Below are 16,672 nucleotides of genomic sequence, written 5' to 3'. Positions count from 1 at the left end.
CTATCAAGGTGAAGGGTTGAAGGAGTAAGGGTCTTTCTTCTTGCATATTTGGTTCTTGTTTTTCAAACAAAAAGCATGGCTAACTAAGGAAAAAAGTGAAGGTGACAATGCACAATGGAGAGATGCTTCAAGAAAACGTTGACAGCTAAGGATAGGATAGCCATGAAGAGACATATAAATGGCTGCATTTGTTGCTAACATCTCAATCCAATCTCAAAGATAAATACAGGATTTTTCTCCTAACAGTATCTTATTATTCCAGAAGCACAATAATATTTACTATTGCAAGGAAGAGAATTTTGCTCTAGGGAAAAAAAAAAGAAAGAATCAAACTCAAATAGGCCATTATATTTCATTATAAAAATGAACCTCTGGTTATCCTAGTACAGTTATCAGAACCCCTGTTTTGTGGTTTACCTCAGACAAAGGCACGTGAAGACTAAAATCCTTAGATCTGATTATTACCTGCCTGAGACTTGATTTACAGTATGCACTGTGGGATGTCTTATGTACCTGACCTACTCTGCATAGGAGAATTGCCTCAGAGGTAGAGCCCAACAGTCAATAAACTCTCAGGAAATCAAGCAGCTTGCTATCTAAAAGCTTTCTGGGCTGGTCAAAAAATGTGAGGTGCTTGCTTTCATCAGAACAGATGGACTCCCATGAAATACTTCAATTTCCATATGACAGAGGAAGAGAGAGCCTCAAGGCTTTGAGAATGGTGATGAGCCACCAGTGTGGCATTTCTGCCTCAAAGAAAAGACAAATTAAACCCTAGCATGAATCTGGAAAGGCATCTCCAGAAATGAGAGAGGCATATTAACAGGATTTACAATACATTTGTGCTCATACTTCAAAATAGCTGAGGACAAACTGAAACTGATAAAAGAATGGTCTCTGTAAGGATGGTGGCAACAAAGATTTCATCTTACAAAAGACAACTAAGCTAAGCTTGTTCAGCTCACCAGAATGAAGGCTGTCTTCTATAAATATTCCCAGGGGAGTAAGCAGCATGGAAGCAGAATAAATTTACAAGCAGTTACTTAACATCCCGAATTCCAGTTGAAAACATGCATTTTATCAGATTTACAAAGTATCAGCTTCTTGAATTATTCTTTTTTTGTAAGTTCTGTCCTTGGTAGCAAAAACCATTACCTGCATCAATCAAACTCCAGCCAGTGTCCTTACATTTCAGAGTGAACATGAATGATTTCAAAACTGTACTCATCTTGTCCTGTTACACAGCACTGGGTGGTTTCACTGAAGGAAAGGCCTGACTGACTTATGGAGGAGTCCCTGTATTATTATTATTATTAAAATTGTTGTTATTTATTTAATCCTGCAAATGTTTACACTCCCAAGAAAGCAAAAGATTCTATTGCTGAACCAGTATGGACATAACCAGAGTTATGTTCATAAGGAAACAAAGTTGGCCCAGTTCGTTTTTGTTCTCCTGTGCTCATGTTAGTTGCAAGGCAGTGAATAAAATATTCTAGACCATGTTGACTAGTACACAAAGAATCCTCACCAATACTGAACAATTCACCTCCCAGTCTTTGCAAGTGACATCCAGAATCTATCATCTTAGCTCTGGGGGAGCCCACAGCCAGAGCCAAAGTTGCAGCCATGTCCCACAGCAGGCAATATGGAACAAAACTGCTTTAGATCATATAAAATCAGCCCAAGCTGTTTAATTGACATTAATCACAAATGTGACACCACTTAATTCACTACATGAACATTACTAAACAGTTCTGGCCTCTGGAAAGCTTTAATGACCTTTTAAGAAAAATGCCTTTGTTCTAAGGTTTATTCCCAGTGTACTGAACCTGAAGGATGCATGAATATTGGACGGGCTGTGCATGTATGTGAGCTCACTAACCTGTGAACAGGTGTATGCCCCTCAGAGCATTGAGCAATAAGGATAAAAGTAACATCTGCAGGGGGTTTCATGTCAGCAGTCTGTATGATACAAAAAAATTAAGATTCATATTTTTTTTTTCAAAATTGCTGCATTTGAATAAGTACTTTGATTCTGTTCAAGCCAAAGAGGTGTAGGAAAATTCTCTCTCCATCTTTGTCCTTTAACAAAAAAATGCTGCGTGAATTCAGAATACTTACCAAGAAGGAATAAATTATACACATGTAAGGTACACAAGCATTTTTTGGGTAGCATTGTACTAATATGAAGCATATCTTGGTTTCAGAGGGATTTGATGCAAAGTTGTTTTGTATTCCAATTACAATAGCTGAGTGCCATAAAAAATACAACAAAGCTGAAAGAAGCAGGAAAACAAAAGCAACTCCTTTGTCCCAAGTGAATTCAACTTTGCTAGTTTTGGCAGCCTTTCAAAGATCAGAAAAAAAAAAATATTTGTTTGATTTTTTGCTTCTTTCCACTTAAGGTCAATGATTAAAACGGGATCAGCTCAGTGACTATACCCCCAGCTCTCAGTTTTTTGGATAAACCTGCTAAGTACCATTTTGACAGCTGCAGGGAAAGAACAACAAAAAAAAAAAGATACCAAGACTTTTTATAAGAGCTCTACAGAACAGGGAAGATTGTTTCTTTCTCAAGTAGTTAAAAGTCTGGGCCACAAGGCAAAGCAGCTCTGTTCTAATCTTCTCTCTGCACCAGACCTACTTGTCACCCAGCAAGTCATTCACTCCAGAAAATTCAGAGATGTATGTCACAAGCTTGACACACAAACCAGATTCAGTCCCCAGTAAATAAAACCATCAGCAGAGTAGCTCAGCATCAGTGGGTTTGCCAATTGGCAGGGAATATGAAAAAGGGGTCTTCACAAAATCAGCAGTCAGCCCTGTCTAAAAACTTGTATCTGACGTGCCTTGTCCTGCTGTTATTTAAGGTGGTAATTTTCACACTTCAGACAGACACACAGGTCCCTGGAATGCAAAAAACAAAAACCAACATGAACTAACTACCACTAAACCCCAAGGAAGGTGTATGTTTAGATAATGTGAAGCTTGAAAAGAATATTCACCTGCTTCAAACCCTGCTTGGATAAATCTCTGGAAGCTCACAAGCAGGCAGCACCGCAGTCCTGGACAAACATCCCTTCACCAACTTTGGAGAGTTAAGGATTAGACTGAATCCCTGAAGACTTTAAAAAACAAAAGCACCTTTCCTTCTGCTCTTGTAACGAACTAATTCCAGTTAGACAATCTTCTTCAAAAGCAAGATAAACTTTCCTTCAGGAGAAATAAAAATTATTCACCAGAAAGCAAGAGAATGGGAATTGTCATCCCGAAGAGGATCTTAGGGCAGAAATCTCTTACTGGGTACCTTACAAAACCCTTTCAGTGTTTCAGCAGAAAAAAAGTATTGTTCCCAGATGCCATTCTGCCACTGTGCCCCTCTGCTGCCTCTGTCACACGGCCACAAAATGCAATGGGATATTGGTGGGAAGGTTCAGCCTTTGCTGCCGTCCCACCAACAGCTGCCTCTGACGCTGTGGGCCAGCACAACAAAACAGGAAGGCCTTACTTTCAGAGCAGCCCTTGTATTTAATCGGATTTCTTTTTTACTGGTACAAAATGTGAAGTCTGATTTTTATCTGTACTGACAAATTTAAATGGGAAAGACTGATTGCTGGAAGCGGTTGGGAGGTGAATCCAGAGGGAAACACTTCTTTCCAGCAGGTCAGAAGCTCTTCACTCCTTTTTTGTCAAGTAAACTTTGGGCAGTTTTATGACTGTAAGTCAAAGAGTCAAAGCAGGGCTATTTTTCCATTCATTAAGAATGAGAAAATCAAAAACCACCCTCTTATCCCTGCTGGAAGTAGGAAGGAATCCACCAGATATGCTGCGTACAACCTACAATAGAAAATGCAGCACAAAATGCAGAAATCACGGGAAAGAATGCCGTGCTTGAGAACTCATCCTTGGTTTTTGCACTGACTCAAACCCAAGAGAAACGTCTTGCAATAAAAATTTTAAGCATTATACAGAACAAAGCGCTATCACAAGAGAGTTGAAAATATGTCATTATAGATTATCTTATAACAAAGAAAAGCTAACAACTGGAAGGACTTGTAGTACTAACAGCTCCTCTGAACTATTTGTATAGTATTTCATTATTTAAAAGAAATAAAAGATCGGCTAATGGTCTAATCATATTCCCATTTAAATGAATGGAAACCTTGTCACATCTTTTTTTAATCAAAAGCCAGATCAATGCAGGAATCAGTGCCTGCTGGTCATTTGCACACAGTCTGTTGGATGACATCATCTGCAATAACTTAAGCACTTGGAACATTTCAAAGTATAAGTATCCAGGAAACACAGAATATACAGAAATTCATATTCCTGGTCATTGCAAAGAGTTGCTGAAACTTCTGAAAGAACCTTTTCTGGGAGGAAAAAAAATAAGGAGGAAACAGTTCCTTTGATTGCAATAGACATTTTAGTAAATAAAGAAAAATGGGACAAATTATTTAAAAAAAATCCCATTTAGAAACACCAAAATATTGATTAAGCTGCTATGACTAAGCTCTTGAGAACTGAAGCTAAAAGAAGTTCTAATAATCAAAAGAAAGTCCGTTATAGCAAGAAGTGTTATGGCATCAATAACTGTTAATGAGCAACTTCAGCAGCCTCCTGCAGCAAGAATAAATCATCTATCACTTTCAGAGGGATGTGGTTCAAGGCTTGCTGAAAAGCAGCATGATTACAGGAAAGCTAACTCAATTGCTAAAAAATGCTCTCCACTAGCTTTCTAAAGGAAAACTCTGAGATTATAAGGCCATTTATTAGCAAAACTAAGCCCCATCCTAAGGTTGGGTTTTGCAGCTGCTAACAAGCATCGTAACTGGAGCATCAAATGCTGTTCACCAAATGAGCAGGAAGAGCAACTCTAAAGTCAGCACATAAAAATATCTTAGTTTTGGCTGGGATAGAGTGAATTTTCTTCATAATAGCTTGTATGGTCTCTGTGTTTTGGATCTAAGATGAAGATCACGTTGATAGCACTCCAATGTTCTAGTTGTTGTAGAGCAGTGTTTATGGTAAGTCAAGGTCTTCACAGCTTCTCGCGCTGCCCAACATGAGGAGATGGGGGGAAAAGCAGCTGAGAGGTGACAAAGCAGGACAGCTGACCTCAGCTGGCCACAGGGATGCCCCACACGTGCTCAGCAACGAGCCACTGCTTGGGGTCCAGCTGCACGCGGGGCAATGGGAGCTGAGCAACTGCACTGTGCATCACTTGGTTTTTGCCTATGGCAGAAATAAACAATCACCTTACAGAATTTGGGCTGTTTTAGAAGACTGCCTTCTGCAGGGAAATACAGACAGACTAATTAGTGACAAATACATGCAAATATTAATGTCCCCTAAAGATGTTCTAAATTTTGGCACTGATTGCTCTGTATTTTTATATCTTTATGACTTCTTCTCTACTATGCAATTTCACTGAGATAAAACTCATTTCCTACCCGATGGATTTTTAATCAGAGGATCTCAGTATTTGTATTTTTTTAATCTTTATGGTTTGCAGGCATTAAATGACCATTTCAAAATTGCTGATTGGATGATGAACACAGAATCCATTATAATACAGCAAGAAAAACTAATTGCTAGAAGAAGATAAATTAATTAGTCCTTGTGACTAATTCTGGAAAGAATCTTTACTCTTCAGTGGAACAGCCATTAGAGTACAGGCTGGGAGATTAACCATACGTGGATTACACTCCTGGCACTGCTGCTATCACTTTGCTGGACCTCCACAAGATCACCTAGAAGCAAATCTTGTTTTTTTGAAGGAACACCAGTGGCAAGTTAAGAAAGCAACTATCAACATCAGTGCCCCACCTTTATTTTAAGTAAGTATCACCTTCACATGAATCAGTGTGATTATGTGTACAGATGATGGCCAAATAGTTCTGTAAGCTAAGTGTATTTCACTTGCTTACAGTGCTTGTTCTATTAGCTCTTTATAGCCATGGAATTTATCCAAGTGAAACTTAATTATGTTTTCCTTGTAAGACTTAATTTTGCTTTTCGTGTTTCAGAAATGCAAAAGAACTAATTCTAAAGAAGCTGTCTTACCTTTCTCACTCGTTTTCTGTTCTCCATCAGACGTGCAATGATGCTCTCAGTGTTATCTCAGGAAGAAATCAGCTTATTCCCATCGTTTCCTGATTTGATGTTTCAGAATCTCTTCAAAGATTGTCACCCTGAAATCTTGCTGGTATATCAAGAGGAGGAGGATCAGGAGTGTTGTCTTCCTTTCTATTCATGGAATAAACCTGATGAAATAAAGTTCACATTTTAGCATTTTCATCACATACCATAGAAAAGTAGGTTAAAAAACAGAATGCTTATTTCTGCTCATAAGCTTTTCTCTCACCCAGCATGAAGTACAAGCAGCAAGCAGTATCATTACTTTCTATTAGAGCATGATAATAATTTCCTAGACAAACTTACCACTAACCACTGTGCTACAAGCCACAGGGCCTCACTCAGATTTCATTTCTGTCTATTTCCATCTCTGGAGAGGAACAAGCACAGATCCTTGGGCAAGCTTATTCTGACCTGCAGTTCAGGTTTCATCTTCCTGTACAAAGCATTTGACCGTGCTGGAATAAAGGATGGCACAGTTAGGGAGAGACTGCACTTTCATGCCCCTTCTGTGTCCTTGGTTTATTGCACAACATGTTGGAGATTGCAGTCTTTCTTTTGCTGGATAAATGGAAGCTATTAACAAGCTACTTGTAGCAGAACATTTAGGGAAACACCGTGGGCTCTTCATTAGCGTAAATGCCAATATAGACCACAGTCACTGATGTAGAAGAGCCAAAAACTTTTAGTAAGAAGGATGGAAGGAAAGGAGAGAATCAATATATTTTTTAATTTTGGCTTTGTTTAATCTAAACATTTTACATCTCTCATGTGTGTACGTGAAAAACGCCAGCACTCAACTGTACACACAGATCAAGCGAGTAAAACACAAACGCCTTACGCTTTTTTTCAAAGTGCTTTCCTGATGTCTCTAAATAAGCCCTGTGGGATGAGCCCACACTCTGTCCACGAGTCACACTCAGTTTCTTCTTTTGCCCACAGGAACGTAAATGCAGAATAATACCAGCAAGGTCAATATGGAAAAGAAAACTTTTGTAATAGTGTGTATATTTGGACTCAGCTTTCTCATGTTTGTGCTACTGCAGGGTCCTACAAAAAGTACTCTGTCCTACAATGCTCCTTATTTCCTCCTCCTACATGGATACTTGCTTTATGTGATGTTCTGATTCTGAAGGTGTTGCAGTCACACTGCAGAGAATCCGCCAGTGCAACCCCTGCTGTGGCAACTGCTCAGCAGCTCCAGGCTTGGGATTCTCAGCTCCCATCTTCTCTGTCACCTACACAAAACACTTATGCAGCTTTGCCCTTTGCATTTTCTATCCAATAAACTCTTCCATATGCTTTTACTTTTGTTGTTGGTTCAGTTTAGAACTTGATCCAACATAAAGGGTGGTCTTTAGAAGAGACTTTGGAAAATGTTTCAAGACTATTCCTCATCCACTGGAAGATCATGCGTAGAATGAGAATCTTGTCACTCAAAATGTTTAAAGAGACATTATCAAAGTCACAGGTCTCAGCCTTAACGGAACCTAAGAAATTAGAGATATCACCTACAGAGATTTTCTTAGCTTCAAAATTTCCCCTACTAAGCCATATGCTGCAGCTTCTCAAAGGGTACAGTTGCAGTACATGGAGAACTATGAGTATTAGTTCAATAATCAGGATAGATTATCAAAATATATGAAACCAAAGTCTGCACCCTAAAACAAGCCATAAAGAACAGCAGCCATCTGGAGCTTAAGAAATGTTTCTAGCTTTGTCAGTGACTTTATTATGAACGTGCAATATTGGCTGCTAATTCAAAAAGCTACAACCAAGCATCCTCCTCCTCTCCACAGATTTTAACATTCAGAATTGTGATCTTCATAAAAACATCTTCAAGCTTTTCTATCTACAGGAGAATGACTACAGGGCCTTTGATTTCCTTCAGTGACACTCAATATCTAGAACAAGTCTGGATCAATGAGTACTAACAAGTGTGCCTTTGGTCCTTGCCAAATTATTATTTTCTTACAGATAAAGGACCCCACACCTGGCATTATGAAAACTAGCGAACACAGAAAATCAGCTGAAAAGTCTGACAAGGAACCAATGCAGGTTCCTGAACCATATTTGTGGTTTTTTAAGATTTATGTTCCCATTGAATTCTACACAACACAGCAGCAGAAGCAACGGAGCTTGTTGGTTCTACATAAAAGATATCTGCAGAGAAAGGCACCAAAGCATTAAAAAAAAAAATTCTTTTGAAATATTTTACATTCTCATTTAGAAAGGAGGAAAAAAATGTAGCCTTTTTATTTTTTAACCTTCTGCTTTCACTGATGGTGCTGAAGTTGCCTGTTTAGCTTCTGGTCAGGAATATACTCTCAGGAACCAGGTAATCCTGCACTGTCCCTGCCTTGTGTTGTACTTAGAGCGCACACACACACACACACACACACACACACAGAGTCCCCTGTGTAGCACTGACCCTCAGTACAGCCACGACACCAGGGCGCATCACAGAGCAGCGCTGCTCTCCCAGGCTGTGCTCCAGCATTACGAGGAACAAACTCCAGTGAGGTGAACGCTGTGTGCCCACAGACCTTCGTTCCACCCCCAGGCACAGCAGTGACAGCACTGTACTGCAGATTGCTGTGGTGGAAATATATCTGGGATAGCTCAAAGCTATGCTTTAGCTTGCGGAGATTTCCACCTCCCTGCTGGGAGATTCAGCAGCAGCCAGCAGCCCTGTGCTCACACATGCAGTCACATCATGTCCCGATCAGATCCCAGCACCAGTGGGCAGAGTGCCTCTTCTGACGAGCCCAGCAGCAGAGCAGGCAGCATGGTGTGCTGGAGTCAACCCTTCCAGACACAAAACCAAAGGCAGAAAGCATCCCGAGCTCTGCAGCCTGCCCTCCAGTCACACAGGAGATGCACACAGCAGGTATATCCATGCAGATGCACATCTCGTTTTGAGGGTGGCCCCAAGGCACACCCAATCAGATACTTTTTTATTTTATCATTGTATATTAGTCAATTCATCTATAAATTCTTCGGAAAGATGTTCAAAAGTTGAAAGAAGTCTCATTCTTTTTCCTTTAAATATTTCTTCTGTTATACTCCCCTTCCCAAACAAACTTAGGTGCCTCACTGGAGAAAGCTCCAAAGGCCAGCCCTACATTTCTCCATGCATGCAGAGAAGAGGCATGTAATTGTACTTTACAGTCATATTAATTTATCTTTCTGTATTTATAGGTTTTTCTAAGCCAGGAGGTGCACTTTTCTTCCTCCTTTTTGACATACTGGGCATCTCCACTGGAACAAGGCACAGCACGAATAACTCTTCTTGCAGGTACCTGTGGTCAACAGTAAGTGCTATAAGAAGGGCTCTTTGCAGAAGTTTCTGCATGTGAGGGCTCTCTATAGCATGTCCACATTCCCAAATTGGACTGTCTAAAAAAAAAGAAAAAAAAGAAAAAAAGCAATTTTGTTTCACATGATGAAAGGTGCCCTACTTACTAAGCCAAGTCGCTTCTTTTTCCTTTGCTGTCCAGCAGGCCAGGATGAACAGATGGTTTTTTTGGGGAAAAAAAAGGAACAGGTGACACTGAAGTACAGAAAAGATTAGCAGGTCACCAGCTTGCACACCTGGGGTCTGGCTGAAGGATTCTTGCACCTTAAAATCACAAGCAGTGAGAGATGCCAGACTCATCACTCAGTGAAAGGTGAGTTACGACTGCAGCGTGAGCTCGTGTGGCTGCTTTCCCTCACCCCGGCTCGTGGGAAACAGCTGCTCTGATGGGCTGCTGATTTTGTCTGTGGAAGGTATCAGATACAAGTTCAGAGCACCTGGGCTAATTTCATGGTCAGTACTGATGATAACCTGCACTGCTTCAGGTGACATTTTAAGCAGGTTATTCACTGTGCTGATCAGCACATGACCAAAACTATCTTTCTTGGAACAGTAGATGTAAAACACGTCATCATACTAAACTTGACATATATTATTCTAAGAAATGTACAGAGGTATTTGAGGATGGCTGAGTAGCATGCCAGCATCTCCAGTATGTCAAGAAGACAACAGAAGCTGTGCTAACAATTCAGAAATACAGCAAGACCTAACAAACACGTCATGTGAGACGCACATCTCACACCTGGCATAACGCTTGAACAGCATAACTGTAGTGCAGCATGGTGAAAATCCATTTAAACAACTGGCAGAGAAAGGCTCAACATTCATAGAAAAACAATAAAAACATATCCTGCAGCTCAGATTCTTTTGAGCTCACTTTTTCTGTCATGCTATCTCTGCATGTAAAGGATTATGCTCAACTACATCCATATTCTGTTGAACAACAGGTAACTACATGTCCCCCAAAACTAGAACCTCCTTGCAACCCTGACCTTGGGCTATAGTTTCTGGTTTGAAGAATGGCGAATAAATTTTCTTCAAGGCTTCAACCTCTAATTGTATCCACATCCCTTAAATATGTTCCTAGGGATAGATAAGTGGTGAAACTCTGGCTTGCAAAGCATGCAGCTTCCAAGAGACTGGTTGATGCTGAAGATAGAGTGTTCAAACATCTCTCTGTGTAACTAAAGCCTTGGACCAAACTGTTACACCTCTCAAGAATGGGCGATTATATTTCTTACTCCATCTGAAAGGTGATTTCATGCTTCAGGAAGTAAAGAAAGTTTGTGCATTGACAATATAAATGCAGATTCCTCCCACAATGATTGACACCAGAGGTCATGCAAGTGGAGTTTCGTTTCTACTCCCAGTAGATCATGCAGCCGACTGAATTAACGGCTCTTTAGGAATTAGAAAGTCATAGTTTTGACAGCTCTGTTTTCCCTCTTTGAAATGGGTTCAGTTCAGAAGCCTTCCTTCAGGTCTGATCTGCTCTTCACAATTATCTTCCTTAATAGACAAAATGAAAGCCACCGCCACTCAAAGTGTGCTGTCACAGAGGCGAATTTCATTCACTGCAAAGGACGTAAGTGGCAATGAAAGAAACTATTACATACAGCAAGCAGTAAAACACACTGTCATAAAAAAGAATTAATTCCATAGAGCTGTCAAAAATTGTCTCTGCCCCAATCCTAGATGCACATCTCAAAATGAGAGACCTTGTACAGCTTACATCTGAAAGACTAATGCTGTTAGTACAGAAGTAGAGTTGCTTTTGCAATTTTTCCTCTCTTACTACAGAGTGAAATTTCCAGTACAATAGGAAAGCTATTGAGCTACAACACAAATATTGTGACAGATCATAGGAAGTGCAGCTCAGCATCTTCCCCTGCTGTGAATGTTCAGGCAGTACCCTTATTTCGTCTTGAATGAAAGTATACCAAAATATAATGCAGAATTGGAGTGTCAGGAGGATAACAATAACAAACAATAACTCTGCTCTGCTTTGCCCAATGGCAGGCTGAGTCGGCCCTGCACTGAGGGTGTAAGAACTGAAGAGAATTTCTCTATGCTCCCTGCCAGCATCACCACACCAATGCCTCTCTGCAGGAGCACAGTTCATTCAAGCCTATTGCTAAATTAACAGACTTTCTACCATTGCTCGTGCAGATCTCAGTCAGAATGCGTACTCTGACACAGCACACAAATGGTTATTTCCAGGCTATTTTTATCAAAAGCCATGAGGCCCATTTGTCAGAATTCTCAAGAACTGCTTTCTGCAACACAAAATAGGGAAGTTTTGCTCAAGGGGCCATGACAAAAACCTAATCCTTACACTCAGCCTCTGTTAGTAATCTGTTCTTCTTCTAATAATGGATGCCTTTCCAACTCCATGTTAAAGACAACACTTCTGGTACAACTGCTACCACAGAAATCTGTAAGCAAGTTCAATAAAACTTTTTAATTCACCACTTTTCTGAGCTGAATATCTTTGTATGACGTAGGAAAGATTTTTCCTTCATTATCATTACTAAAAAAGAATGCAGATAAATCCATCCTACTCATATCCTTTCTCTTCACTTTTCACTTGCAGCCACTAAACCCACTGCACATTTTCAAAGGTGAAAGTTATTGCTAAAATGCTTATAAAGTTATCATTGATTAAATAATGGCAGTAATGTATGTAATAGAAACTTCTTATTTGATAAGCAGTTACTGATCAGGAATAAAATAGCAAAATGGTGACAGCATAAACCAAGAAGCATGCAGTGTCTGTGTGAGAGACAGATGCTCACCCAGCTTCAACCAGAACTACGTATTTCCTAAGCCTCGACCAACATTTGATGCTGATTAAAGTCCACACCGAAAAAGGAGAGTTCCCAGGAAGAGCATTCGAGTGAGCAGCCATAAGTTAACACATGATCCCACATCACACTTGTACAGCTTAATTCACTGCTGCTTCCAGACTATCGGTGTTTTGGACACGATACAAAGGAAAACAAGGCACTGTGCAATTCTGACGGTGTCTCACTGTAATTTCCAGAGTAATATCTTATGGGCAGGTATCAGAGATGCTGATTACTTTCAAATGTAATCTCTTGATGGAAGATAAAGCTGAATTAGAATGAAAGTATGGGAAACTCAGACTTTGACAGCAGGAAACCACCACAGCAAATAGACACACGATATCCTCCAATAGAAACTGAGTGCTTATCACTGCCCATGGTATTACTCCTTTCCTTGTTACAATGTCAGTTCCAAAGTACTTTAACAAAGGATACTGAGACCCTGGCTACAGATGCTGCAGTGATTTACCCTACTTGAAGAGCTGACAGTTTTTGCCTCCTGGAGGGCATCCAAGTGTTCCAGTGGCCTATTTGGGAACTGTCCAAGCATTTGTGTTCCTGGATAGAATGTAAATAGCCAAGAAGGAACATGAAATCAGTCTCTCAAAGCCAGTTTGGAAATGCTTCTCAAGACCCTCTCGAAGCACTCACCGATCATTGTCCAGCTGACCCACACACCAGACCTCAAGGTTACCCCTTCCCTTGACCTACTGTCGTTCTCTCAAAGATAAAATACCTTCAATTCCACTCTGACCAGGACTCTAGGTTAGAGCTGACTGATAATGATTTAACTGTCTGTTTTTATTGGATCTCCTCCCTTCTCTGTAACACTTTCACACGCTCTTTTCCAAGCAGATGTAAGTTTAAGTGTATATGCCATGGGAGGTAGGACATCCATCTTTCAACTGGTGAAAAATGGCAGATGCTGAAGGTGCTATTCTGACTGAGAATTTGGGCAGTACACGCAGAGGTACCTCTTGGAGAATCACACTTCTCTTGCAACAATTCTGTACTTGTTAATGAGCTCTGCTTACTGAAGCAATTTTCCATACAGAAGGGACAATGTTTGATAAATTCCAAGAACACAGTACCAATGAAAAAAATACACACACAAATGTAATTTGAGAAACACCTGTAAAAGAAAAAACGAGACTCCATAAAAATGAAGCATCCTGCTTTTCATGCCTCCTTTCTCCTTCCACTCTTGAGCACACCTCCATGAAAGCATTTGAAAGACAACACTGATAAACTGAGCTGTTCTTAGAACAAATACAGCATTTACTGGTAGCAACCAGTTTTTAATATATATCAAATATGTTATATTTAATCAGCACATATTTTGGATAGCTGAGGACTAATTAGACCACAAGATAGTAAAAATATCATAGAGGTATGGTAACTGAGAACAAAAAGTTTTCTAGAACTAGGCTTTGCACAATATAGTCCTTCATATTCCTCTCATTCTTCCACTTTCAAGACAATAAAAATTAACTTAGAAACAGAACCACTCCATCCTCACAAAGGTGCATACAAAACAGCAAAGTAGATGCACCTATGATATGAGGATAGTTGTCCAAGGCTAGGGAAGTCAGGATGCGGTAGTGGTTGTGTGCTTCAGACTCCCTAATCTTGATCTTGACAATTTCAAGCTAACCAGCAAGTACAGAAAGTTTGGACAGTGCTTCACAAACATCAAGTAGTGTATATCCAGTCAAATATGTTTATATACCATATTTCCAGTATGCCTTCATGAAGAATAAGACAAATTCATAATTAAACAGCGCTACCAGTAATGAAGAACACTCCATCTGCCCTTGATGTCCTTCTCAGGACCTCACAGCAGGGTTTAACTTTCCTTACACTGCCAAAGCAGCCCCCCATGCACCCAGAGGTCGGGTCCTCCTTCAGATGTGGCTGGAAGATAGCAGCATACAGCCCTCTTTTTTGTTCTTTACATGATAATGGCTGGGAACACTTTCAGCTGGCTCGGAACGCACACAGAAGGCAAATGGCACAGCAAGCTGTGTGTTTGTGTTCGTGCTGCAGAGGAGCAACGAGCAGACTGGTAAGTTTTTCCTAAGAGATCTTGAAATGGAATAACACTGATGCCCCATGCATTATGCAAAAGTGAATGGATTGATTAGTGGGTCACGTGATGCCAAAGACCCATTACACAGTTTCCTTTAAATAATTAAGTCCAAGAAAATACACTACTGCTGCAAAGCTAACCAGGATCGTCTTGCTGCTTGGATTCACTATGTACTTCACTGCTAAGGAGAAAACTAAGCAGACTCTCCCTGCATTGAGGCCCTGCCCTCAGTTCTGCGGGCACTGTCATTTTCCTTAAGGCACACCTTCACCTTCGGTGTCGAGCACTGCCTCCAGAGCTGTGGCTTTGTGCAGCGGGGCTTCTGCTCTATCAGCGATTTGGCAGCCCTTAATTCATTAGTGTAAGCAGCGAGTGCAACTGATTTGTTTTTCTAAGCATTTCCAGGGTGAGGTCTTACACTTTATTTCTTGGCAATAGCATTGCACAGCCAAAAAAAAAACCAAACAAGTACGTGCTCAATGACAGAGAAAATATTTCTGTTTGATACTCTTTTTTTTTAACCCAGAACTGACCATGAGGTCACGAGGAGCTCTGCTCAAATTTGGCTATTTGCACGGTGCCCTTCTCATATCAGGTTTGCTGAAAGATTCAAGTGGTGCCAAGTTTTAGGAAGGGCATGTAGCAGCCGAAGGAACTGAATTAATTAAAGCTTAAAAGACAGAGCTATTAATCAGCACCCTCCTAATGCCAGCAGCTTGAAGGAAGCCAGCACACAGGAAAGAGTGACCTGCCTGTCACTTGAGCAACGTTGTTATAAAGGCACGGAAAGGAATGGCACGCGCTGCATCCTCCCAAAAGCCGCTGAGAGGTAGATAAAATAAGTGCTGCCATTTTTGAAGGTTTCTCCTTCAGAAACGCACGTGGTGTTAAAAAAGAATTAGCTATAAAAGTACAAGAACAATGAATCAACTGCATTTCACTAACTGACAGGTCCTTTATCAACCTACAACTGAACAAAACCTGACACGGGTACACCTCAGATCTACAGTGACTAATCCGACCTCTGGCAGCCAACAAGATTTGGAGGGATTTAACAGATTTTCTGTATTTTAGAAGACACATGCCAATGTTGAAAAGGGTTGGCTTCTTGTGTTTCACTTTCATCTCTCAATTACTTTTACAAGAACTTTGCACACCCATCTTTTTCAGTTTCTCATCATCTCCTAATCAGACCTTTCATCAACCAACACAGAAATAAAATGTAAGGAGAAATCAATAGTCAGGGAGCTCAGGGAGGGGTCTGCTTTAGGGAGCTGACACTGGCTCTCTTTCCACCCTTCCAACAAACCAACTGTTCAGCTATATCTAAGCAGTGTCTACTGAGTCACCCTTTTCTGGGGGGGGACTTTCTTCCTAGCAGGTCAACCATTGATAGGGCACACAGAAAGAATATCTCTATGTTTTTCCCCTTCCACCATCATTTGTTTTCATGAAGCACGTAAGAACTTAAATTCATTGCATTAGCTGTGTTCATTTCTCCATCAAATGTGGCAGAAATCAATCCCTAGGCTCAACAGTTGCAGTCAAGGCAAGGTGTAGTCGCTCACAGACACACTCTGAATGTGGCTGTAATTTCACTACTTGAGGATATCAAAGACCACGCTTGTAATTAGCACATGTAGTACCTGTGTACATCAGCTGTAGGAGGCTCTGAAACTCAACAGGGTTTTTTTGTAACACCACAGCAGCAGTGTTTTTCCCAAACACACTTAGAGTGAGAACATTTCCATCGCTAACTCAGGGCCATCTGCTGCTGATAAGCACTGTGCAGGAGGGAGCTGCCCGGGCTGAGCTTCGGGATCAGGGAACTCATCCGCCTGGGAGCATCTCACAAACTGCTTCACAGACTCATTTCCAGGACATTCTTCTAACCCCATTTTGTTATCTTTTCAGACAGGAAAGCTCTCTTCAGTAGAAGAAAAACAAAACCTCGCTTCCGTCGTTTTATCTCACCAGTGGCGACCAAGCAGAGCTGCCATGAGCTGTCAAAGGGCTACGGTCACTTCTGCAGAACCACACCATGACAAGCTGACGTGCACAGAACTGAGGCAATATCTCCTTTTCCTTCTTAAGGACACTGCCTTGCATTTGCACATGTACTGACACCATTCCCTTTACCAGATGTTTTGCTCCCGTAATCCTGTGAGTTCTCCTTGCTCAGAGGGAGGACAAGGGACGGAGCCCCTCGCTGTGTCAAGCAGGATCCAGCTCAGAGAGACA

At 40.8% G+C, this 16,672-nt stretch overlaps 1 long non-coding RNA gene across 16 annotated transcripts in view; it reads right to left on the bottom strand.

Moving 5' to 3' along the window:
• The window catches only part of LOC109370191 (uncharacterized), a 206,398-nt gene that overhangs the window by 132,916 nt on the left and 56,810 nt on the right, over nucleotides 1–16,672 (bottom strand). For all 16 annotated transcript variants that reach the window (XR_014886888.1, XR_014886892.1, XR_002120088.2 and 13 more), the window contains one exon: nucleotides 6,067–6,266. This is a non-coding gene — a long non-coding RNA (uncharacterized LOC109370191). The remainder of the gene's footprint in view (nucleotides 1–6,066; nucleotides 6,267–16,672) is intronic.

This window comes from Meleagris gallopavo, chromosome 16 (assembly GCF_905368555.1).
Source record: "Meleagris gallopavo chromosome 16, MGAL_WU_HG_1.1, whole genome shotgun sequence".
NCBI lineage: Eukaryota > Metazoa > Chordata > Aves > Galliformes > Phasianidae > Meleagris > Meleagris gallopavo.
This window is presented reverse-complemented; position numbering and strand designations above follow the sequence as displayed.